Source organism: Choloepus didactylus, chromosome 16 (genome assembly GCF_015220235.1).
Source record: "Choloepus didactylus isolate mChoDid1 chromosome 16, mChoDid1.pri, whole genome shotgun sequence".
Lineage (NCBI taxonomy): Eukaryota > Metazoa > Chordata > Mammalia > Pilosa > Megalonychidae > Choloepus > Choloepus didactylus.
In genome coordinates, this window is record NC_051322.1 from 1454104 (window position 1) to 1480046 (window position 25943).

At 39.1% G+C, this 25943-nt stretch overlaps 1 protein-coding gene across 7 annotated transcripts in view; it reads right to left on the reverse strand.

Annotated features, from left to right (window-relative positions):
- Positions 1-25943, reverse strand: part of ATP9B (ATPase phospholipid transporting 9B (putative)) — a 415099-nt gene that overhangs the window by 354866 nt on the left and 34290 nt on the right. The window lies entirely within an intron of this gene.

A 25943-nucleotide genomic window follows, 5' to 3' on the forward strand; every position in this document is an offset into this window, starting at 1 on the left:
TCTTTTTTAAATCCTTTTTGCTTTTTCTAAAACAATTACTCTAAGAAGCTCAATACAGAAAGCTTCAAAGAATTGAAATTTGGGCACGTCAAGTCAAGAGCAGAAATAAGAGAGCTCTGAGACAAAAGGCAATAATCCAGTGGCTGAGAAAATTCACTAAACAACACAACTTCCCAAGAAAAGGGGGGTGTCCGCTCACAGCCACCATCCTGGTGGACAGGAAACACTCCTGCCCATCGCCAGCCCCATAGCCCAGAGCTGCCCCAGACAACCCAGTGTGACGGAAGTGCTTCAAATAACAGGCACACACCACAAAACTGGGCGTGGACATTAGCCTTCCCTGCAACCTCAGCTGAATGTCCCAGAGCTGGGAAGGGGGAGCAGTGTGAATTAACAGAGCCCCATTCAGCCATCATTTGAGCAGACTGGGAGCCTCCCAACACAGCCCAGCAGCCCAGAACTGCCCTGGGGGGACGGCACTCACCTGTGACATAGCACAGTCATCCCTCAACAGAGGACCCGGGGTGCACAGCCTGGAAGAGGGGCCCACTTGCAAGTCTCAGGAGCCATACGCCAATACCAAAGACTTGTGGGTCAGTGGCAGAGACAAACTGTGGCAGGACTGAACTGAAGGATTAGACTATTGCAGTAGCTTTAAAACTCTAGGATCATCAGGGAGATTTGATTGTTAGGGCCACCCCCCCTCCCCGACTGCCCAGAAACACGCCCCACATACAGGGCAGGCAACACCAACTACACACGCAAGCTTGGGACACCAATTGGGCCCCACAAGACTCACTCCCCCACTCACCAAAAAGGCTAAGCAGGGGAGATCTGGCTTGTGGAGAACAGGTGGCTCGTGGACGCCACCTGCTGGTTAGTTAGAGAAAGTGTACTCCACGAAGCTGTAGATCTGATAAATTAGAGATAAGGACTTCAACTGGTCTACAAACCCTAAAAGAACCCTATCAAGGACAGCAAATGCCACGAGGCCAAAAACAACAGAAAATTATAAAGCATATGAAAAAACCAGATGATATGGATAACCCAAGCCCAAGCACCCAAATCAAAAGACCAGAAGAGACACACCTAGAGCAGCTACTCAAAGAACTAAAGATGAACAATGAGACCCTAGTACGGGATATGAAGGAAATCAAGAAGACCCTAGAAGAGCATAAAGAAGACATTGCAAGACTAAATAAAAAAATGGATGATCTTATGGAAATTAAAGAAACTGTTGACCAAATTAAAAAGATTCTGGACACTCATAGTACAAGACTAGAGGAAGTTGAACAACGAATCAGTGACCTGGAAGATGACAGAATGGAAAATGAAAGCATAAAAGAAAGAATGGGGAAAAAAATTGAAAAACTCGAAATGGACCTCAGGGATATGATAGATAATATGAAGCGTCCGAATATAAGACTCATTGGTGTCCCAGAAGGGGAAGAAAAGGGTAAAGGTCTAGGAAGAGTATTCAAAGAAATTGTTGGGGAAAACTTCCCAAATCTTCTAAACAACATAAATACACAAATCATAAATGCTCAGCGAACTCCAAATAGAATAAATCCAAAAAAACCCACTCCGAGACATATACTGATCACACTGTCAAACATAGAAGAGAAGGAGCAAGTTCTGAAAGCAGCAAGAGAAAAGCAATTCACCACATACAAAGGAAACAGCATAAGACTAAGTAGTGACTACTCAGCAGCCACCATGGAGGCGAGAAGGCAATGGCACGATATATTTAAAATTCTGAGAGAGAGGAATTTCCAGCCAAGAATACTTTATCCAGCAAAGCTCTCCTTCAAATTTGAGGGAGAGCTTAAATTTTTCACAGACAAAGAAATGCTGAGAGAATTTGCTAACAAGAGACCTGCCCTACTGGAGATACTAAAGGGAGCCCTACAGACAGAGAAACAAAGACAGGACAGAGAGACTTGGAGAAAGGTTCAGTACTAAAGAGATTCGGTATGGGTACAATAAAGGATATTAATAGAGAGAGGGAAAAATATGGCAAACATAATCCAAAGGATAAGATGGCCGATTCAAGAAATGCCTTCACGGTTTTAACGTTGAATGTAAATGGATTAAACTCCCCAATTAAAAGATATAGATTCGCAGAATGGATCAAAAAAAATGAACCATCAATATGTTGCATACAAGAGACTCATCTTAGACACAGGGACACAAAGAAATTGAAAGTGAAAGGATGGAAAAAAATATTTCATGCAAGCTACAGCCAAAAGAAAGCAGGTGTAGCAATATTAATCTCAGATAAAATAGACTTCAAATGCAGGGATGTTTTGAGAGACAAAGAAGGCCACTACATACTAATAAAAGGGGCAATTCAGCAAGAAGAAATAACAATCGTAAATGTCTATGCACCCAATCAAGGTGCCACAAAATACATGAGAGAAACATTGGCAAAACTAAAGGAAGCAATTGATGTTTCCACAATAATTGTGGGAGACTTCAACACATCACTCTCTCCTATAGATAGATCAACCAGACAGAAGACCAATAAGGAAATTGAAAACCTAAACAATCTGATAAATGAATTAGATTTAACAGACATCTACAGGACATTACATCCCAAATCACCCGGATACACATACTTTTCTAGTGCTCACGGAACTTTCTCCAGAATAGATCATATGCTGGGACATAAAACAAGCCTCAATAAATTTAAAAAGATTGAAATTATTCAAAGCACATTCTCTGACCACAATGGAATACAATTAGAAGTCAATAACCATCAGAGACTTAGAAAATTCACAAATACCTGGAGGTTAAACAACACACTCCTAAACAATCAGTGGGTTAAAGAAGAAATAGCAAGAGAAATTGCTAAATATATAGAGACGAATGAAAATGAGAACACAACATACCAAAACCTATGGGATGCAGCAAAAGCAGTGCTAAGGGGGAAATTTATAGCACTAAACGCATATATTAAAAAGGAAGAAAGAGCCAAAATCAAAGAACTAATGGATCAACTGAAGAAGCTAGAAAATGAACAGCAAACCAATCCTAAACCAAGTAGAAGAAAAGAAATAACAAGGATTAAAGCAGAAATAAATGACATAGAGAACAAAAAAACAATAGAAAGGATAAATATCACCAAAAGTTGGTTCTTTGAGAAGATCAACAAGATTGACAAGCCCCTAGCTAGACTGACAAAATCAAAAAGAGAGAAGACCCATATAAACAAAATAATGAATGAAAAAGGTGACATAACTGCAGATCCTGAAGAAATTAAAAAAATTATAAGAGGATATTATGAACAACTGTATGGCAACAAACTGGATAATGTAGAAGAAATGGACAATTTCCTGGAAACATATGAACAACCTAGACTGACCAGAGAAGAAATAGAAGACCTCAACCAACCCATCACAAGCAAAGAGATCCAATCAGTCATCAAAAATCTTCCCACAAATAAATGCCCAGGGCCAGATGGCTTCACAGGGGAATTCTACCAAACTTTCCAGAAAGAACTGACACCAATCTTACTCAAACTCTTTCAAAACATTGAAAAAAATGGAACACTACCTAACTCATTTTATGAAGCTAACATCAATCTAATACCAAAACCAGGCAAAGATGCTACAAAAAAGGAAAACTACCGGCCAATCTCCCTAATGAATATAGATGCAAAAATCCTCAACAAAATACTTGCAAATCGAATCCAAAGACACATTAAAAAAATCATACACCATGACCAAGTGGGGTTCATTCCAGGCATGCAAGGATGGTTCAACATAAGAAAAACAATCAATGTATTACAACACATTAAAAACTCGAAAGGGAAAAATCAATTGATCATCTCAATAGATGCTGAAAAAGCATTTGACAAAATCCAACATCCCTTTTTGATAAAAACACTTCAAAAGGTAGGAATTGAAGGAAACTTCCTCAACATGATAAAGAGCATATATGAAAAACCCACAGCCAGCATAGTACTCAATGGTGAGAGACTGAAAGCCCTCCCTCTAAGATCAGGAACAAGACAAGGATGCCCGCTGTCACCACTGTTATTCAACATTGTGCTGGAAGTGCTAGCCAGGGCAATCCGGCAAGACAAAGAAATAAAAGGCATCCAAATTGGAAAAGAAGAAGTAAAACTGTCATTGTTTGCAGATGATATGATCTTATATCTAGAAAACCCTGAGAAATCAACGATACACCTACTAGAGCTAATAAACAAATTTAGCAAAGTAGCGGGATACAAGATTAATGCACATAAGTCAGTAATGTTTCTATATGCTAGAAATGAAGAAACTGAAGAGACACTCAAGAAAAAGATACCATTTTCAATAGCAACTAAAAAAATCAAGTACCTAGGAATCAACTTAACCAAAGATGTAAAAGACCTATACAAAGAAAACTACATAACTCTACTAAAAGAAATAGAAGGGGACCTTAAAAGATGGAAAAATATTCCATGTTCATGGATAGGAAGGCTAAATGTCATTAAGATGTCAATTCTACCCAAACTCATCTACAGATTCAATGCAATCCCAATCAAAATTCCAACAACCTACTTTGCAGACTTGGAAAAGCTAGTTATCAAATTTATTTGGAAAGGGAAGATGCCTCGAATTGCTAAAGACACTCTAAAAAAGAAAAAACGAAGTGGGAGGACTTACACTCCCTGACTTTGAAGCTTATTATAAAGCCACAGTTGCCAAGACAGCATGGTACTGGCACAAAGATAGACATATAGATCAATGGAATCGAATTGAGAATTCAGAGATAGACCCTCAGATCTATGGCCGACTGATCTTTGATAAGGCCCCCAAAGTCACCGAACTGAGCCATAATGGTCTTTTCAACAAATGGGGCTGGGAGAGTTGGATATCCATATCCAAAAGAATGAAAGAGGACCCCTACCTCACCCCCTACACAAAAATTAACTCAAAATGGACCAAAGTTCTCAATATAAAAGAAAGTACCATAAAACTCCTAGAAGATAATGTAGGAAAACATCTTCAAGACCTTGTATTAGGAGGCCACTTCCTAGACTTTACACCCAAAGCACAAGCAACAAAAGAGAAAATAGATAAATGGGAACTCCTCAAGCTTAGAAGTTTCTGCACCTCAAAGGAATTTCTCAAAAAGGTAAAGAGGCAGCCAACTCAATGGGAAAAAATTTTTGGAAACCATGTATCTGACAAAAGACTGATATCTTGCATATACAAAGAAATCCTACAACTCAATGACAATAGTACAGACAGCCCAATTATAAAATGGGCAAAAGATATGAAAAGACAGTTCTCTGAAGAGGAAATACAAATGACCAAGAAACACATGAAAAAATGTTCAGCTTCACTAGCTATTAGAGAGATGCAAATTAAGACCACAATGAGATACCATCTAACACCGGTTAGAATGGCTGCCATTAAACAAACAGGAAACTACAAATGCTGGAGGGGATGTGGAGAAATTGGAACTCTTATTCATTGTTGGTGGGACTGTATAATGGTTCAGCCACTCTGGAAGTCAGTCTGGCAGTTCCTTAGAAAACTAGATATAGAGCTACCATTCGATCCAGCGATTGCACTCCTCGGTATATACCCGGAAGATCGGAAAGCAGTGACACGAACAGATATCTGCACGCCAATGTTCATAGCAGCATTATTCACAATTGCCAAGAGATGGAAACAACCCAAATGTCCTTCAACAGATGAGTGGATAAATAAAATGTGGTATATACACACGATGGAATACTACGCGGCAGTAAGAAGGAACGATCTGGTGAAACATATGACAACATGGATGAACCTTGAAGACATAATGCTGAGCGAAATAAGCCAGGCACAAAAAGAGAAATATTATATGCTACCACTAATGTGAACTTTGAAAAATGTAAAACAAATGGTTTATAATGTAGAATGTAGGGGAACTAGCAGTAGAGAGCAATTAAGGAAGGGGGAACAATAATCCAGGAAGAACAGATAAGCTATTTAACGTTCTGGGGATGCCCAGAAATGACTATTGTCTGTTAATTTCTGATGGTTGTAGTAGGAACAAGTTCACTGAAATGTTGCTATATTATGTAACTTTCTTGGGGTAAAGTAGGAACATGTTGGAAGTTAAGCAGTTATCTTAGGTTAGTTGTCTTTTTCTTACTCCCTTGCTATGGTCTCTTTGAAATGCTCTTTTATTGTATGTTTGTTTTCTTTTTAACTTTTTTTTTCATACAGGTGATTTGAAAAAAGAAGGGAAATTTAAAAAAAAAAAAAAAAAAAAAAAAAAAAGATGTAGTGCCCCCTTAAAAAAAAGAAAGTACCATAAAACTCCTAGAAGATAATGTAGGAAAACATCTTCAAGACCTTGTATTAGGCGGTCACTTCCTAGACTTTACACCCAAAGCACAAGCAACAAAAGAAAAAATAGATAAATGGGAACTCCTCAAGCTTAGAAGTTTCTGCACCGCAAAGGAATTTCTCAAAAAGGTGAAGAGGCAGCCAACTCAATGGGAAAAAATTTTTGGAAACCATGTATCTGACAAAAGACTGATATCTTGCATATATAAAGAAATCCTACAACTCAATGACAAAAGTACAGACAGCCCAATTATAAAATGGGCAAAAGATATGAAAAGACAGTTCTCTGAAGAGGAAATACAAATGGCCAAGAAACACATGAAAAAATGTTCAGCTTCACTAGCTATTAGAGAGATGCAAATTAAGACCACAATGAGATACCATCTAACACTGGTTAGAATGGCTGCCATTAAACAAACAGGAAACTACAAATGCTGGAGGGGATGTGGAGAAACTGGAACTCTTATTCATTGTTGGTGGGACTGTATAATGGTTCAGCCACTCTGGAAGTCAGTCTGGCAGTTCCTTAGAAAACTAGAAATAGAGTTACCATTCGATCCAGCGATTGCACTTCTCGGTATATACCCGGAAGATCGGAAAGCAGTGACACGAACAGATATCTGCACGCCAATGTTCATAGCAGCATTATTCACAATTGCCAAGAGATGGAAACAACCCAAATGTCCTTCAACAGATGAGTGGATAAATAAAATGTGGTACATACACATGATGGAATACTACGCGGCAGTAAGAAGGAACGATCTCGTGAAACATATGACAACATGGATGAACCTTGAAGACATAATGCTGAGCGAAATAAGCCAGGCACAAAAAGAGAAATATTATATGCTACCACTAATGTGAACTTTGAAAAATGTAAAACAAATGGTTTATAATGTAGAATGTAGGGGAACTAGCAATAGAGAGCAATTAAGGAAGGGGGAACAATAATCCAAGAAGAACAGATAAGCTATTTAACGTTCTGGGGATGCCCAGGAATGACTATGGTCTGTTAATTTCTGATGGATATAGTAGGAACAAGTTCACAGAAATGTTGCTATATTATGTAACTTTCTTGGGGTAAAGTAGGAACATGCTGGAAGTTAAGCAGTTATCTTAGGTTAGTTGTCTTTTTCTTACTCCCTTGTTATGGTCTCTTTGAAATGTTCTTTTATTGTATGTTTGTTTTCTTTTTAACTTTTTTTTCATACAGTTGATTTAAAAAAGAAGGGGAAGTTAAAAAGAAAAACAAGGAAAAAAAAAGATGTAGTGCCCCCTTGAGGAGCCTGTGGAGAATGCAGGGGTATTCGCCTACCCCACCTCCATGGTTGCTAACATGACTACAGACATAGGGGACTGGTGGGTTGATGGGTTGAGCCCTCTACCATAGGTTTTACCCTTGGGAAGACGGTTGCTGCAAAGGAGAGGCTAGGCCTCCCTATGGTTGTGCCTAAGAGCCTCCTCCCGAATGCCTCTTTGTTGCTCAGATGTGGCCCTCTCTCTCTGGCTAAGCCAACTTGAAAGGTGAAATCACTGCCCTCCCCCCTACGTGGAATCAGACACCCAGGGGAGTGAATCTCCCTGGCAACGTGGAATATGACTCCCGGGGAGGAATGTAGACCCGGCATCGTGGGATGGAGAACATCTTCTTGACCAAAAGGGGGATGTGAAAGGAAATGAAATAAGCTTCAGTGGCAGAGAGATTCCAAAAGGAGCCGAGAGGTCACTCTGGTGGGCACTCTTACGCACACTTTAGACAACCCTTTTTAGGTTCCAAAGAACTGGGGTAGCTGGTGGTGGATACCTGAAACTATCAAACTACAACCCAGAACCCATGAATCTCGAAGACAGTTGTATAAAAATGTAGCTTATGAGGGGTGACAATGGGATTGGGAAAGCCATAAGGACCACACTCCACTTTGTCTAGTTTATGGATGGATGAGTAGAAAAATAGGGGAAGGAAACAAACAGACAAAGGCACCCAGTGTTCTTTTTTACTTCAATTGCTCTTTTTCACTCTAATTACTATTCTTGTTATTTTTGTGTGTGTGCTAATGAAGGTGTCAGGGATTGATTTAGGTGATGAATGTACAACTATGTAATGGTACTGTAAACAATCGAAAGTACGATTTGTTTTGTATGGCTGCGTGGTATGTGAATATATCTCAATAAAATGAAAAAAAAATAAAATAAAACTGTTGATTGCTTATGTAAAAAAAAAAAAATTTTTACACTAACTCCACATAATCAGAGCCAATACTGGCTGTTTTAGTACTTACCAGACACCAATAGCACACCTAAGGCTAATCTATGGGTTGTTTTTTTTTTTAATAGGTCAGTTATACAAATTTGGATTTGACATAAAAATACTGACAAAGACTTGCATGTTGTAAGTGTGTGATGGTTTCTGGAACCTCAGGGAAATTATCTTCCCCGCTTAGACGCTGTTATTGGCAAGAGAAAACCATTAATATTCTGAGGTAGTCAATGCCCTCCAAGTGGGGAAAAGGTATAGCTATCAGTTGTCAGCAGTTCTCAGCTTACCACGAGGGGCTTCAATGGTGACAGAGGTCCCTGGGTATCGACTAACCCAGGATGTGCCTCCCTCTCTTCTCTGAAGTAATCACTTTCCCACTCTTAAAAAAACGTTTTCAGTAGTATTAACTAATATATTTCAAGACTTAAGGCTCGATTCAAGGTTTAAAAAGGATACTAATGTTTAATGTGCTATTTTAATGATAATAAAATCTTGATTTGATTTCCATATAGTTTTCGTCATCTCTGCAATAAGTACTTTAATTCTACATTTACCCTCGTTCCCACAGTCTCATGGTTCCAGGACACAAACTCTTCTGCTTCCTTGCCATTCTCATCACTATTTGAGTATAAAGTTTCCAGTGGGGTAACCTTTATCATAGTATCTCCAAACAATGTGAAAAGGTATCAAGTTCAACTCTGTTAAGCACAAAATACTCGTGAATTTAAACTTAAAGTTTTTAATACTTTATTAAATTTTTAATACTTATTAAAAATTTGGTTTAATTCAAAGTTCCAAAATGTAGGGAGAGACTGAGAATGGTTTACTAAGGGAAGTTGTAAAATCTTGTCCTCTAAATGTATTCAGTCTAGAACAGCAGCCAGCTGTGTGATGAGACAGACATTCTTCACTTCACTTTTGCGACAAAGTAAGCTAAAAGTTAACAAGAAACTTTCTGGGAGAAATGATAGTCTTAAAAGATAAAATTATAAAATGATATTCACACATTAGAACCTTTATACCAAAATCATGCATGTCTTCCAAGTCGGGCACTGTCACTTCACAAACATTAAAAAAGTAGACGCCTTACTCGACAAATCACCTCCTGCAGTAGCATAGATGTGGGAGTGTATACATGCACATGGGCGTTTTCAAGTCAAATCAGTATCCTCCATATGGAAGAGCCACCTAATTCTTGGCAGTGCTCAGAAAACCTTCATTCTGGAAGGGCCAAACCCTGCTGTCCGGAAGCTCTGGATCCCTCAAGGTGGGGGCAGTAGCCACCGCTGGGTTTCGTTCCTGAGACAGAGTCACTGCCAGGGGCCTAAGACAAGCCACACAGATTGTGCACTAGGACCCCCACCCCGCGGCAGCTTGAGAGGACAAGGAAGGACCTGACTTGGCAATTGCTCTGTGTGTAAAAATGGAAATTTCTTAGCACTATCTCACATCACTTTTTAAAAAAATTAATCAGGACAGCATCTCCATACATAAATCACTTTCAATTCCCAACAGTTATAAATCAGGATATTATTAAAGTGATTTAAGATGATCAAAATAAGCACTGCCATCCCTACTCACTTTTGGTGGAGGAGGAAAAGAGCCAGTCAAGTACATTTCAATAAAATGGTCACATTTTATCTCGTACATGCATGACTGAAACAATTAAATAAGGTCTCAAATAACCCATCAGAAGCTTCGAATTCCTCCTTCTCTAGCACCGCCTGGATGCCCCCACTGGGCAGTCCCTCGGCCCCCACCCACCCTGACCCACAGTCAGCCACCTGCTCCCCTCCCAAGGGCTCCCACCCCAGGCCAGCTGAGCATCTGCAGGCACCCTTTCCTCGTGCCTTCCACAGCTGCGCTACATTGGAAACCATCTCTTTCCAGCGTGTCCTCCCAGTGCACTGCAACCCACCAGCTAGCCCCACGCGTTACACACTTGCTGTATAGCCATGAGGTGGTTCCTGAACTGGGGTCCCATCACAGCCTCAGAAGACCTGCAGCTGCACACTGCAGGCATCCCTCTCCCCAGATTTTACCAAGGAGAAGGTGAAAGGCAAGGGACTCATCTAAGATGAAACAAGCAGTTAAGGGCAGGGGACGCCCACTCCCACACTGAAACAGTGCTCTTGCCACACATACTCTTCGCTCTCCTGTACTTACTCTTCTCAGACAAGAAGATCGCACAGCGGCCATTCAACAGATTACTGAGCCGATGATGCTCGAGGAAACAAACAGGGACTTGAAAGGCATGTTTTTGAAGGTAATTCCCAGCAAGTGACCCCTGGCTAGGTCTTTGTGCTCTCACTGGAAAGGTGCTGACAAGATTCGATTTGGCCCATTATGAAACGTCAGAGACAGTGCCCATCAAGGGTAAGGAGCTGGCAAATTCAGCTGCCACACGACTGCGTCCCAGCGTCACGAAGGGACAGCAGCCTCAGTACTAATTCTGGCTCAAAACGTGCTGTCCAATAAAGCATCCATTGGCCACATGTGGCTATCTTAATTTTAATTAATTGAAATTAAGTAAAATTAAAAATTCCATTCCACGGTCATATAACTAATTGGACATCACAATCTAGAATATTCTCACCATCAAAGAAAGTTCTGTGTGAACAGCACTTGTTACACAAAGCATACCATAAGCAGGTACAACAGGTGAAACACTGGCTTCCTATCTACACACTTCACTTTAGCAATTCAATAAGAAAAATTCCTCAGGAATGTATTCAGACATAAGTTTTTGTGCTGCAACACACAATTACTTAACCTGATGTTTAAATAGGCAAAAGTCACACAAATCTAAGATGAAATAGAGGATAGGAAAAGCTAGGCATTTAAACAAATATAAACAAGAGTTAGGAAATGTTTGTGCTGAGAAAACACACAGTGTGCGTGCACACACAGCACGTACTGCACCTCTGCTGGTACACAGTCTTCTCCAGGCACAGACACCGTTACACCTGCATAATACAGTAAGAACAAACACCTCACTGACACACAAGTCGTAACCTACATAAACTCTAAATCGAATACCAAGGTCTTAAAACATACATATATATGTTCAGCAGTTTATAAAATCTTTCCTCTATAACCTTGATATAGAAAACTGAGATGCCTACACTTCCAACAGGCACTGTGAGTTATACACACCATTTTGCTACTAATTATCTGTCAACAAGTAAAAGTACTATGACTAATTATTTCATTGTGTACAAGGCAGAAAATCAAGTAATGGTTAGAGGGCCACTGTCAAAACACATGCTACTTCACATAACAGAATAAATAACACTCACAAAAGCCTGGAGATTTTAAAAAGCCTGGGGCCCCACAAGAATTGTCACCAGATTATGCAAGTGAGAAAACACTATCAAAAAAGGCAGACAGGGGCTTTAATACTAAGGAAAAAGGGCATAAACCTCAAATATAAGGAAATGCCAGTAATCAATAAAGTATGTATAATCCTTGTTGAGTTGTAGAACTAAGGAGGAAAATGAAAATGCATTGTAGATCTAAGGGGAATTGTTGAGGGCAAAGTAATTTGAGTAAAGCATACCAACAAATACCGATTAAAGAAAGAAAAGACCCAGAAAAAAGTCCCTAGAAGAAATTAACTGGGAGTTGTATTGAATAACATTTCTACAGCATGCGAAATATTTTCTAAATTATTAATTGTTCAGATAAATGTTTTCCCATTCATACCTAAACTGCCTTACCCCGTGTCAAGTCAAATTGAAACTAAATCCAATGGTGCACAAATCATACTTTCTCTTAAAATGTTTTAGTATTAGTAGCTTTTCACAAACACCTCTAAATACAAACAAAACATTTTTTATGTACCAAGATCCTCTCTTCTAAAATTTTAACCAGCCATAATTAAGCAACTCCCAAAAGGTGAGCGCCCCCAACCAAACAAAAGAATTCAGCAATTACCCTGTTTCAGTTTGCTAACACTGCCAGAATACAATATTCCAGAAATAGGGTGGCTTTTACAATGGGGATTTATCAAAGTACAATGTACAGTTCTCAGGCCATGAAAATGTTCCAATTAAGACATCAACAGCATGACACCTGCACTCTGAAGACAGGCTGCCAGCATCTGGAACACCTTTGTCACACAGGAAGGCACATGGCCAGTGTGGTCCTTTGCTCCCAGGTTTCACTGCCTTCAGCTACCGGTTCCAGGGGCTTTCTCTCTGAGCTTCTGTGGGGCCTCTCAGATTCTCCAGTGCTTTTTCTCTCTTTTATCCTCTTATAAAGGACTCCAGTAAGAGGATTAAGACCCACCTTGAAAGGGCCGGGTCATATCTCAGTTGAAACAACCTAACCACAAGGTCCCATCCATAATAGGTCTGCACCCACAGAAATGGATTAGAAGAGCATGGCCTTTTCTGGTGTACATAACAGCTTCAAACCAGCACACACCCAGAAGAGGTACCTGGGTTACCAAGCTGAAGGCAACTCAGCGCTCTGCTGCTCTGACGGGATCAGCATTCACGCATGCTCTTGCACCCTAAATGGGCTGGAGAGTGGTCAAAAGCATACATCTTAGAGGCAAGAACAACCCAGCATTTGACATCACCTTCACTTCACATGGAAATGTCACTAAGTGGCCCCACTTTCATAAGAACAAAGTGTTTGTGACAACAAGTGAAATAAAACTCTGATAAGAAATCAATCTAGACCAAAGAACTACAGCATCTCAATGTACATTATATTCACAAGGATAAAGGAATATTAAGTTTAAAATAAATTACTGAAAAACATTTTTTGAAATGGCAAAGATGGCTCTTAAACCACAGAAAAATTAAAGCCTATTCCATCCATGAAGTTAAAAATAGTAATTAAGAAATATGGTTTTCCACTCACAGAATCTACAAATAAAAATACACTGAAGAGTTTACAATTTATTAATATGAATTGCAATCTGACCATCTTGCAATGTTCACTAACATTCTGCTCCTGCAAATAATCTAAGTACTTCTATATATCTCCTATTCCCTGACTCCTCATCTAATAATGTCAAGAACTCCTAATTTTATAATGCCTGGCAATTGGGAAATCAAAAGGCAGCAAACATTCAAGACTAAAAATTTATAGGAAATAAAGAAGAAAGACAAATCTAAATGGCTAAATGCATAATTTAGTTCCGGAAGATGCAGTTTTTCATTTCAATAACAATTTCCCAGTATAGCAGATGCCTACTGAACAAGAAGAGTATGACAATATCTCAGGTTACTTCTCATTCCATATGGCAATGAGACATTTCTTAATCCCATATAAACTGCTTAAAGCCTGCCAAGATGGTTTAATTAGCTTTTTCCACGTGATCAAAATTTATTAAGATAAAAACAATATACACACCTAGCATTCTTTATTAAACTGTTTCAATATTCCCAAAACATGGGTATGACATGACTTTCTAGGCAAGAAATCCCAAGGAATCTATGAAAGCACGCTTATAAGAAATGAGTTCACCACAGTCACAGGATACAACATAAATGCACAAAAATCAACTGTTTTTCTATATACTAGTAATGAACAAGTGGAAAGGAACCAAAATTAAAAATATAATAATACATGCAATTGCTAAAAAAAAAAAAAAGAAAGAAAGAAATACTTAGGAGTAAATCTAACATGGACAGGAACTGTATGCTGAAAACTATAAAATGCAATTAAAATATAAAACTTAATGAAGAACTATACTGTGTTCGTGACCTAAAAGAACTAACATATAAAGATCTCAATTCCACCCAAAATGATAAACTGGTTTAATGCAATTCCTATCAAATTCCCAGCAAACATTCTGCAGACAAATAAGATTATTCTGAAACTTATATGGAAAGTCAAAAAACTACAATAGCTAAAACAATTTTGAAAAGGAAGCACAGTGGAAGGAGTCGCTCTATCCCATTTTAAGACTTATACAGCTATAATCAATCAAAATTGTGTAGTATTAGCAGAACAACAAACACACAGCTATAGGACAAAATAGAGACTCCAAAAATAGCCCCACACAAGTATAGTCAACAGATTTTTGACAAAGGTACAAAAGCAATTCAATAGAGCAGAGACAGACTCTTCAACATATGGTGCTAGAATATTTGGATATACATAGGCAAAAAAATTAACCTCAACCTAAACTTCTCATCTAATACAAAAATTAACTCAAAATAGATTTAAATATAAAATGTAAAATTATAAAGCTTTCAGATAGAAATATAGAAGAAAATCTTTCAGACACAGGGTTTGGAGAAGAGTTCTGAGACATGACACCAAAAGCATACCCATTAAAAGAAAAAATATATATACATACAAATAGTAACCAAAAGCAAGCTCAGGTAGTTATAGTAATATTAGATAGAACAAACCTAAGTAAAAAAACTATTACAAAAGACAAAGAAGATCACAATATACCTAAAAAGGGTCAATTCAACAAGAAAACATAATAATTATATATATGCACCTAACGGCAGAGTCCCAATTTATATGGAGCAATGATTGAAAGAAAGGAGAAACAGCTCCATAATAATAGCAGGAGACTTCAATACGCTACTGTCAATAATGGATAGAATGTCGAGACAGAAAAGGAATAAGGAAGTAGAAGACTTGAAGGATACACTAAACCAACTAGTCTCTAACAGACATAAATAGAACACTTCACTCAACAGCAGCAGAATACACATTCTTCTCTAGCATACAGATCATGATCCAGGATAGACTATATGTTAAGTCACAAAACAAGTCTCAATATATTCGAAAATATTGTAATCATACAATCTATTTTCTCCAACTACAACTAAATGAAGCTATAAATCCAAAGCAGAGGGAGAACTGGAAAATTCACAAATATGAGGACGTTTTAAAAAACTCATTCAAACAATCAGGGGTCAAAGAAAAAATCACAAAAGAAACTAGGAAATATCTTGAAGTGAATGAAAACAAAAACTCAGCATTCCAAAACTTATGGATGTAGCAAAGGCAGTGCTAACAGGAAAATTTAGCACATTAAATGCTTACACTAAAAAAAGCAAAATGATCTCAAATCAGAGATCTAACCTCTCTAGTAGGAACCAGAAAAAGAAGTGCAAACTAAACCCAAAGCAAACAGAAAGAAACAAGAACAGAGGAGAGATAAGTGAAACTGAGAATAAAAAACAAGAGAATCAACAAAGATTCAGAAGTTGGTTCTATGAAAAGGTCATTGAAGTCAACACACCTTTAACTACACAGACAAATAAAAAGAGAGAGGATGCAAACAACTAAAATCAGAAATAAAAGGGGGGGTCATTACAGAAACAAAAAGGATTAAAAAGGATACTATGAACTACTGTGCACCAACAAATAAGATAAAGTAGATGAAACGCACAAATTCCTAGAATTACATGAACTATGTACATAACTATGTACGCTGACTCAAAAAGAAATACAAGACCTGAACATACTAATAACAAGTACAGAAACTGAATCAGTAATCAAAAACCTCTCAAAATAGGAAAACTTCCCAAAAAAGGAAAGCCCGGGCCCAGATGGCTTCAATACTGAGGTTTACCAAACATTCCAAGAATTAACACTAACCCTGCTCAAACCTTCCAAAAAACAGAAGTGAAAGGAAAACTCCCTAACTCATTCTATGACGCCAACATCACCCTAATACCAAAGTCAGATAAAGTTACCACAAGAAAAGAAAATTACACACCAATATCCCTTTCTGAATATACCTGCAAAAATGCTTCACAAAATACTAGCAAGCCAAATCCAACAGCACATTAAGTGAATTAGTCACCATAATCAAGTGGGATTTCTGCCAGGTATGCAAAGAGTGGTCCAACATAAGAAAATCAATTAAGGGAATAACCACATTAATGAACAAAAGACAAAAACCACGTGATCACTTCAACTGATGCAAAAAAGGCATATGACAAAGTCCAGCACCCATTCTCGATTTAAAAAAAAAAATAAAAAACCATTTAGAAAACAAAGAACAGACGGAAACTTCCCCAAAATGATAAACAGTATATATGAAAAACCCAGAGCTCACAGCTAACATATTCAACGGTAAAAGACCGAAAGCTTTCACTCTGAGATCAGGAACAAGAGGATGCAAACTGTCACCACTGTTATTCAACACTGTACTGAAGCCAGAGCAATTAGGGAAGTAAAAAAAACAGCAACCAAAATGGAAAAACTACATCTGTTTACAGATACCATGATCCCATATATATAGAAAATGCTGAAAAGTACACAACAAAGCTACTAGAGCTAGTAAACAAATTCAGCAAAATCACAAGCGAAAATAAGCAGTGGAGGACGCAGGGCAAGACTGCAGCATACTGAGGTATGGAATTTAGTTAGTTCGCTAGAGCAACTAGTAAATAGACAGGAATAACTAGAAAATAGTCTGGAACAACCACTTGTGGAACATCCAAGACTGGACACACATTATGCACCAGTACAGAACGGGTGTAATGGCTACGACAGCAACACAGAACTATGAGTAAAGTTCCCCAAACTGCAGAGCTGGCAGCCCTCCCCCACCACATTCTGAGTTGGAACACATTCCTGCGGGAAAAAGAAGGGATCTTTTTCACTGGGAGCAAGGGAAAGTAGATCAACCAAGCTCCAATCACAGTTTCAATTAACAAATCTGGACTACTGAATACAAGCTAGCAAACAGGAAAGGGCTAAGGTCTCCCTGGCAGAGAGGAGGTAGGGATGATGGGAAAATAAATAAATAAATAAATAAGTTAAGTAAGTAAGTAAGTTAAGTAAGTAAATAAATAAGTAAATACCAGAGGCTTTCAGAGTCAGCTAAGCTCAGAATACTGAAAAATGGCTACGTCCTAAGAAAAGAGGAGCCAAAAACCAGGTACCAAACACGGTCAACCAATGAAACTGGGGGTCTGGGACTGGCTCCAAAAAGGGGATTTCTTTCTTTTTTCTACTCTCATTCTAAGTACCTCATTAGACAAAGCCTCAGGTATTTTCAATTGTCAGGGCTGACCAAGGCAAGGTGCCATTAAGACAGAGAGACAAAGGAAGAAGTCAAGCGAAGGGGATAGTTCCCTAAAGGGCTTATCTTCCCTAAGAAAAGGGGGGGACGAGGCCCAGTTCAAGTGGCAGCCTTCCCTCAGAGAATTCAGATCCCAGGGCCTGGGGGGAAAAAAAACAGAAACAACTCCCTAGGCTTCTGACACCCTCATCCCCTGGGAGGGACAGGGTCCACTGAGAATTAAAGGCACTGCACCTCTTTACACCAGTAGGGAGCTGCAGGCTGACAAGGGCCACCGGCTGGGCAGGATAGGAAAAGCACAGAGTCTAGAGGCCTCATAGGAAAGTTTGACAACCTGCTCAGGCTCATCCTCAGGGAAACTTGATATTGATTACACCCTCCTACTGAGACCAGGGCTCTTATGGTCTGGGAAAATCTGATTGGGGAAATCAAGGAAACCACATGCCTAGACAGCACAAATCAAAATTCACATAAGGAAAAATGAAGATATAGCCCAGTCAAAGGAATGAACTTACACTTCAAGTGAGATACAGGAGTAGAAACAACTAAGATGTTCAAAAAATCTTCTAAATCATATCAACCAGCTGAAGGAAAATGTGGAAAAGGAAGTGAAGGATATAAAGACGACACTGGATGACCATAAAGAAGAATTTGGAAGCTTCAAAAAACAAATGGCAGAACTTAATGGAAAGCAACGGCAAAACAAAAGATCACACACAATGGAGACATACAACAGCAGATGTGAAGAGGCAGAAGAAAGAATTCATGAACTAGAGGACAAGACATCAGCAAATCCTACACAAAAAAGAACAGATATGGAAAAGAATGGAAAAATATGAGCAGGGTCTCAGAGAACTGAAGGACAACAAGAAGCATATGAATATACATGCCATGGGTGTCCCAGGAGGAGAAGAGAAAGGAAAGGGGACAGAAAGAATAATGGAGGAAATAATCACTGAAAATTGTCCATCTCTTAGGAAAGACATAAAATTACATATCCAAGAAGCACAACAAACCCCAAACAAAATAGATCCAAACAGACCTACTCCAAGACACTTAATAATCAGATTATCAATGTCAAAGACAAAGAGAAAATTCTGAGAGCAGCAAGAGAAAAGCAATCCATCACATACAAGGGAAGTTCGATAAGACTATGTGCAGATTTCTTAGTAGAAACCATGGAGACTAGAAAGCAGTGGTATGATATATTTAAGATACGGAAAGAGAGAAACTACCAACCAAGAATCATATATCCAGCAAAACTGTCCTTCAAAAATCAGGGACAGTTTAAAATATCTTCAGACAGACAGACACTGAGAGAGTTTGTGAACTAGATAACTGCTCTATAAGAAATACTAAAGGGAGCCCTACAGGGAAATAGGAAAGGCAAGAAGAGAGAGGTTTGGAAAAGAGTACAGAAATGAAGACTATCAGTACGAGTAAAAAGAGATAGAGAGGAAAAGAAAAATAAAATAAAATATGACATACAAACTCCAAAAGACAAAATGGTAGACAGGAGACATTATGGTCAGTGAAATTAGACGGTTGAAAGAGTAAGGCAAAGGGCATCTATGACACCAGAAAGAAAGAAAAAAGATAAAGAATGGTACTGTATAACTTAGCGAAACCTAGAGTGGTCAATGATGGTGAGTAAATGTACAAAAATAAGAATGTTTTTACATGAGGGAGAACAAATGAATGTCAAAAGTGCATGGTGCTGAAAATTGCATGGCATCAATGAAAACTAGAGTCTAAACCTAACATAACATTGTAAGATGATTCCATTAATTGTAACAAAGGCAATATGCCAAATGATTCTTGGTGCTGTTGTTGTCTGATCTTTTCCCTGTATTTTATTTAATTTTTATTTTCCTTCTATCTTTTATTTTTTTATTCATCTGTTTTCCTCCTTTTCCTCTTTCTTTGTGGAAGAAATGGAAATATCCTCATTTAGACTATGGTGGTGAAAGCATAACTACGTGATTATATTGAAAATCCTGGATTGTTTACTTAGGATGGATTGTATGGTATTTGAATAAAATTATTTAAAAAACAAACAAGTGCTGGAGAAAATGTGGAGAGAGGTGTGAATCTATTCCCTGTTGATGGGGAAGTAGAACAGTGTAGCCATTTGGAAGACAGTGTGTTGTTCCACAGGAAGCTAACAATGGGGTTGCCATATGGTCCTGCAACCCTGTTACTGGGTATATACTTGTAAGAACTGAGAACAGGGACACAAATGGACATTTGCACACCAGTGTTTATGGTGGCAGTATTCACAATTTTCAAGGCATGGAGGTGGCCTAAGGGTACATCTACTGATAAACACAATAGTGAACTATGGTGTATACATACAATGGAATACTGAGCGGGAGCAAGGAGTGAAGTTGTGAGGTATGCAGCTAGATGAATGGACCTTGAGGACAGTATGTTGAGTGAAAAAAAGCCAGAATCAAAAAGACAAACATTGTAACACCTCACTAATATGGACTATCATGTGTAAACTCTCAAAATTGAATCTAAGGAAGAAGATGGAGGCATAGAGAGGAGTGGAAGCTAGTTTGCAGCCCCAGAACAACTAATAAAAAAGCAGGAACAACTAGTAAATAATCTGGAAAAACTGCGAGGGGACAACGTGACTGTCTGCTCATCATACACCACCTGAACTGGGAGGAATGCCTGAGATCGCAGCATAATTGGGAGGAATGCCTGAGATCTGCAAGGAAAAACTGCAGATCCAGGACAGGAGTCCCTTCCCCCAACAGCCCAAACTGCAAAGCCTCATGGTGCCAGAGAGCAGCACTCCCCAAGCAAGTGAATATAGCTCAGCTGAGTTCCAACTGGGGTTTTTAATTAACAAGCTGTGGACTGCCCCCTACAAGCTACAAATCCCCAACAAGCAGACAGAGGCTTTTTAAATTAAATTCAGTTTTACTGAAATGTATTCACATACCATACAATCATCCATGGTGTACCATCAACTGTTCACAGCTCTATCACACAGTCATGCCTTACATCAGAAAAAATCAGAATAAGGATAAAAAATATAAGTAAAAAAGAACACCCAAATCATCCCCCCCATCCACCCTATTTTTCATTCAGTTTTTGTCCCGATTTTTCTACTCATCCATCCATACACTAGATAAAGGGAGTTTGATCCACAAGGTTTTCACAGTCACACTCAGATAGAAGCTTTGGATGACGACTGACCTTGGAGAGCTGGAGGGTGGTCACGGACTGGCCCTGAAGGGGGTTTTCTATCCCTTTTTTGGCTCAGTGGAGAAAGCCTCAGCCATTTTCAGTTCCCAGGGTTCTGACCCAGACAAGGGTGGAGATAACACAGGCAGGAAGTCTATTCAAATGCTAATGACCTCTCCCTAGGGGGGTCTATCTTCCCCATGAGGAAAGAGGTGGTGCCAAGCTCTACTACCTGCCTTCCATTCAGAACCGGACCCCAAAACCTGGGGGAAAACAGCCACGGGCCACACCATCTTACACCAGTCTGGAAATACAGGCAGACAGGCGCTACCTGCTGGACAGAATGCACAGTGACTTGAGGCCTCACAGGGTGTACCAATCTACTAAGATACACCCTCAGGAAACAGGATACTATTCCCTCTTTCCAAGACCTGAGTCTGTTCTCATCTGGGAAAACATGATTGGGGTAACGAAGAAAACCAGATGCCTAGACAACAGAAAACCACAACCTACACTAAGAAAAATGAAGTTATAGCCCAGTCAAAGGAACAAACTTACACTTCAACTAAGATACAGGAATTGAAACAACTAATTACTAAACTCAATTCAAGAAGTTTAGGGAAGATATGGCAAAAGAGATGAAGCATATAAAGAAAACACTGGGTGTACATAAGATAGAAATCGATAGTTCAAAAAAGCAATTGGGAGAATCTATGGAAATGAAAGGCACAATACAAGAGATGAAAGACACAATGGAAACATACAACAGCAGATCTCAAGAGGCAGAAGAAAACACTCAGGAACTGGAGAAAAAGGCACCTGAATACCTACACACAAAAGAACAGATAGAGAAAACAATGGAAAAATATAAGCAATGTCTCCGGGAACTTAATGACAAAACAAAATGCAGGAATGTACATGTCATTGGTGTCCCCGAAGGAGAAGAGAAGGGAAAAGGGGCAGAAGCAATAACGGAGTAAAGAATCAATGAAAATTACTGATCTCTTACGGAAGACATAAAATTACAGATCCAAGAAGTGCAGCGTACTCCAAACAGAATAGATCTGGATAGGTCTACTCCAAGACACTTAATAATCAGATTACCAAATGTCAAAGATAAAAAGAGAATCCTGAAAGCAGCAAGAGAAAAATGATCCATCACATACAAAGGAAGCTTGGTAAGACTATGTGCAGATTTCTCAACAGAAACGATGGAGGCAAGAAGGAAGTGGGGTGATATATTTAAGACACTGAAAGAAAAAAACCACCAACCAAGAATCCTATACCCTGCAAAACTGTCCTTCAAATATGAGGGAGAGCTTAAAATATGCTCTGACTGACAGACAATGACAGAGTTTGTGAACAAGATACCTGCTCTACAGGAAACACTAAAGGAAGCACTGCAGATAGAAAGGAAAAGACAGGAGTGAGAAGTCTGGAAAACAATTTTGGGAGACAGTAGCACAGCAATGTAAGTACACTGAACAAAGATGACTGTGAGCATGGCTGAAAGAGGAAGGTTAGGAGCATGTGGGATACCAAAACAAAAGAGGAAAGATAAAGACTGGGACTGTATAACAGTGAAACCTAAGGTGCTCACGATTATAATAAAAGGTACAAATATGTTTTTTTTCATGAGGTAGAACATATGAATGTCAACATTGCAAGGTGTTAAAAATAGAGTGCGACTGGGGGTAAAATACAAGCAATGCAAACTAGAGGCTATAATTAACAGAAACATTGTATTATGCTTCCTTGATTATAACAAAGGCAATATAACAAAGCTAAATGCATATGGAGGGGAGGGGGCACAGGGGAAGGATAGGAGACTCCTGGCATTGGTGATGTTGTCTGACTCTTTATTCTACTTTAGTTTAATGCTGTCTTTCCTTTTGTTGCTTTCTAGCTGTCATGTTCTTTTACTCTCTCTCTTTTTTCTTTTTCTTTTGTCCCTCTACCTTCTTTGACTCTTACTCTTTCTTTGTGGAAGAAATAGCGATGTCCTTATATAGATAGTGGCGATGATGCTGAATACATAAATACGAGGCTATACAGAGAACCAATGATTGTTTACTTAGGACGGAATGTATGAACAAAATCTTCTTAAAAAAAAATGGGTTGATGAAGAAACCTTGAGGGCACTATGTTGTGTGAAATATAGACAGACACATAAGAACAAATATTGCAGGGTCTCACTGATATGAAATAATTATAATATGTAAACTCATAGACATGAAATATAAGTTACCAGGATATAGAAAGAGGCTAAACAATGGGGAGCAGTTGCTTATTATGAGCAGAATGTTCAACTAGGGTGAACTTAAACATTTGGAAATGGACAGAGGTGATGGTAGCACATTGTGAGAATAACTAACAGTGCCGAATGGTGTGTGAAGGTGGCGGAAAGGGTAAGCTCAGAGTCACGTATGTCACCAGAAGGAAAGTTGTAGGTTAAAAGATGGGAATGTATAAAACAGTGACTCTTGTGGTGGACAATGTCCACGATTAACCATACAAATATTAGAAATCTCTTTCATGAACCAGAACAAATGTATGACACTATAACTAAAAGTAAATAATAGAGGGACATATAGGAAAAATATATATATCTATTACAAACTATATACTACAGTTAGTAGTTATTTTAACATTCTTTCATGAACAGTAACAAATGTACTAAGACTGAATCAGTAATGGAGGGAGAGTGCTTAGGGGTATGGGAGGATTGGGGTTTCCTTTTTTGGTCTTTCTTTCTTTTCTGGAGTAACAAAAATGTTCTAAAAATTGAAAAAAATAATTGTGGTGATGGATGCACAGCTGCATGAAGGTACCACGGGCAACTGATTGTACACTTTGGATCTTTGGATAATTGTATGGTATGTGAACAATCTCTGAAAAAAAACAAAATTAAATCTAAGACCATAGGTTATCAGGGAAAGTTTTATTGTAAATGTTCCTAGATTGTAACCGTTTACAGCTGTCACATCCATTTATGACTTGTAATGGTTACTTTTAAATTCTGAGATGCAGAGCTGTTTATGTATAACCTAGTCGGTCCCTGTAACTAGGGGTATCCATGCGACACCTGAGACTCGGAGCCAGAATTCGGCAGCTATGAAATCAGCATTACCCCATAAGGCAATTGTTAAAAAGCTGGAAAAGAGTCAGACTTCAATTAGAGATATGAATTGTTCCAGTTTGCTTATGCTTCCGGAATGCAAAACACCAGAAATGGATTGGCTTTTTGGTTTATTTGGTTACACAGTTACAGTCTTAAGGCCATAAAGTGTCCAAGGTAATGCATCAACAATTGGATGCCTTCACTGGAGGATGGCCGATGGCATCCGAAAAACCTGTTAGCTGGGAAGGCACATGGCCAGCGTCTGCTCCAAGTTCTGGTTTCAAAATGGCTTTCTCCAGGACGTTCCTCTCTAGGCTTCAGCTCCTCAAAACTGTCACTCTGAGTTGCTCTTGGGGCATTTGCCCTCTCTTAGCTTCTCCAGAGCAAAAGTCTGCTTTCAAAGGCTATCTCCAAAATGTCTCTGTAAGCTGAAGCTCTGCTCTCAGTTCCAATGCGTTCTTCAGTGTGCCTCTTGGCCATAGAGCCTCTTCAAAATGTCACTCACAGCTGCATTGAGTTCCTTCTGTTTGTCAGCTCATTTATATGGCTCCACTGATCAAGGTCCACCCTGAATGGGTGGGGCCACACCTTCATGGAAATTATCTCATCAGAGTTATCACCTACAGTTGGGTGGGGCGCATTTCCATGCAAACAACCTAATCCAAACGTTCCAACTTAATCCCACTAACGTGTCTGCCCCACAAGATTGCATCAAAGAATACGGCTTTTTCTGGGGGACATAATACATTCAAACCAGCACATGAATGAAATAGATTTGGTTGGGACGAAGGTAAATCAGGCTAAAGGTCAAAGGATGATACTGACTATCTTTTAAAACTTCAACTTTTATGTAAGACCAAAGGGAACAATGTTTATTTGGTAAAAAATCTGTACTTTCTGTAACACATGATATAATTTAACTTGTATGGTCAGCGTGCCAGTTTGAATGTATTATGTCCCCCAAAACACCATTATTTTTAATGCAATCTTTTGTGGGCAGACATATTAGTGTTGATTAGATTGTAATTTTTTGATTGGGTGTTTCCATGGACACGTGACCCACCTAACTGTAGGTGATAACTCTGATTCGATAATTTCCATGTAGGCGTGGCCCCGCCCATTCAGCATTGGCCTTGATTAGTTCACTGGAGCCCTATAAAAGCTCAGACAGAAGAAGCTATCTTGCTACAGCCAAGAGGGACACTTTGAAGAATGCATAGGAGCTGAGAGAGGAACTGTAGCTGCAAGACACATTTTGAAGATGGCCTTTGAAAGCAGACTCTTGCTCTGGAGAAGCTAAGAGAGGACAAATGCCCCAAGAGCAACTGAGAGTGACATTTTGGAGAGAAGCTGAAGCCTAGAGAGGAATGTTCTGGGAGACCTCCATTTTGAAACACAACCTGGGAGCAAGCAGATGCCACCTACATGCCTTCCCAGCTAACAGGTTTCTGGAAGCCATCAGCCATCCTTCAGTGAAGGTGCCCTCTGCTGATGCCTTACCATGGCCACTTTATGGCCTTAAGACTGTAACTTTGTAACCAAATAAGCTCCCTTTATAAAAGCCAATCCATTTCTGGCATTTTGCATAATGGGCAGCATTAGCAAATACGAACAGTTTATTGAAACACCATAATTACACTGAACCTTAAATAGGGGGTGAGATCTGGATGGTTTGTACAGGTTAGCAAGAAGACCCAATAAGTGTCAGAGAATAAACAGTATTGGCAAAGCCCCCTTGAAGGGCTGGGGTTAAATGTGATAATATTAAACTTCCCCACCTGAGGAATTCCTCATATTCCTGCAAGCAGTGGGGACTACGAATTTAGTAGACCAAGCCCTTATGACGCTTATTACTGCAAAGGAGAGGCTAAGCCTATTTATAATTGTGCCTAAGAGTCACCTCCAGAGAACCTCTTTTATTGCTCAGATGTGGCCTCTCTAAGTCAACTTGACAGGTAAACTCACGGCCCTCACCCCGACATAGGTGCTGACTCCCAGGGGTATAAATCTCCCTGGGAA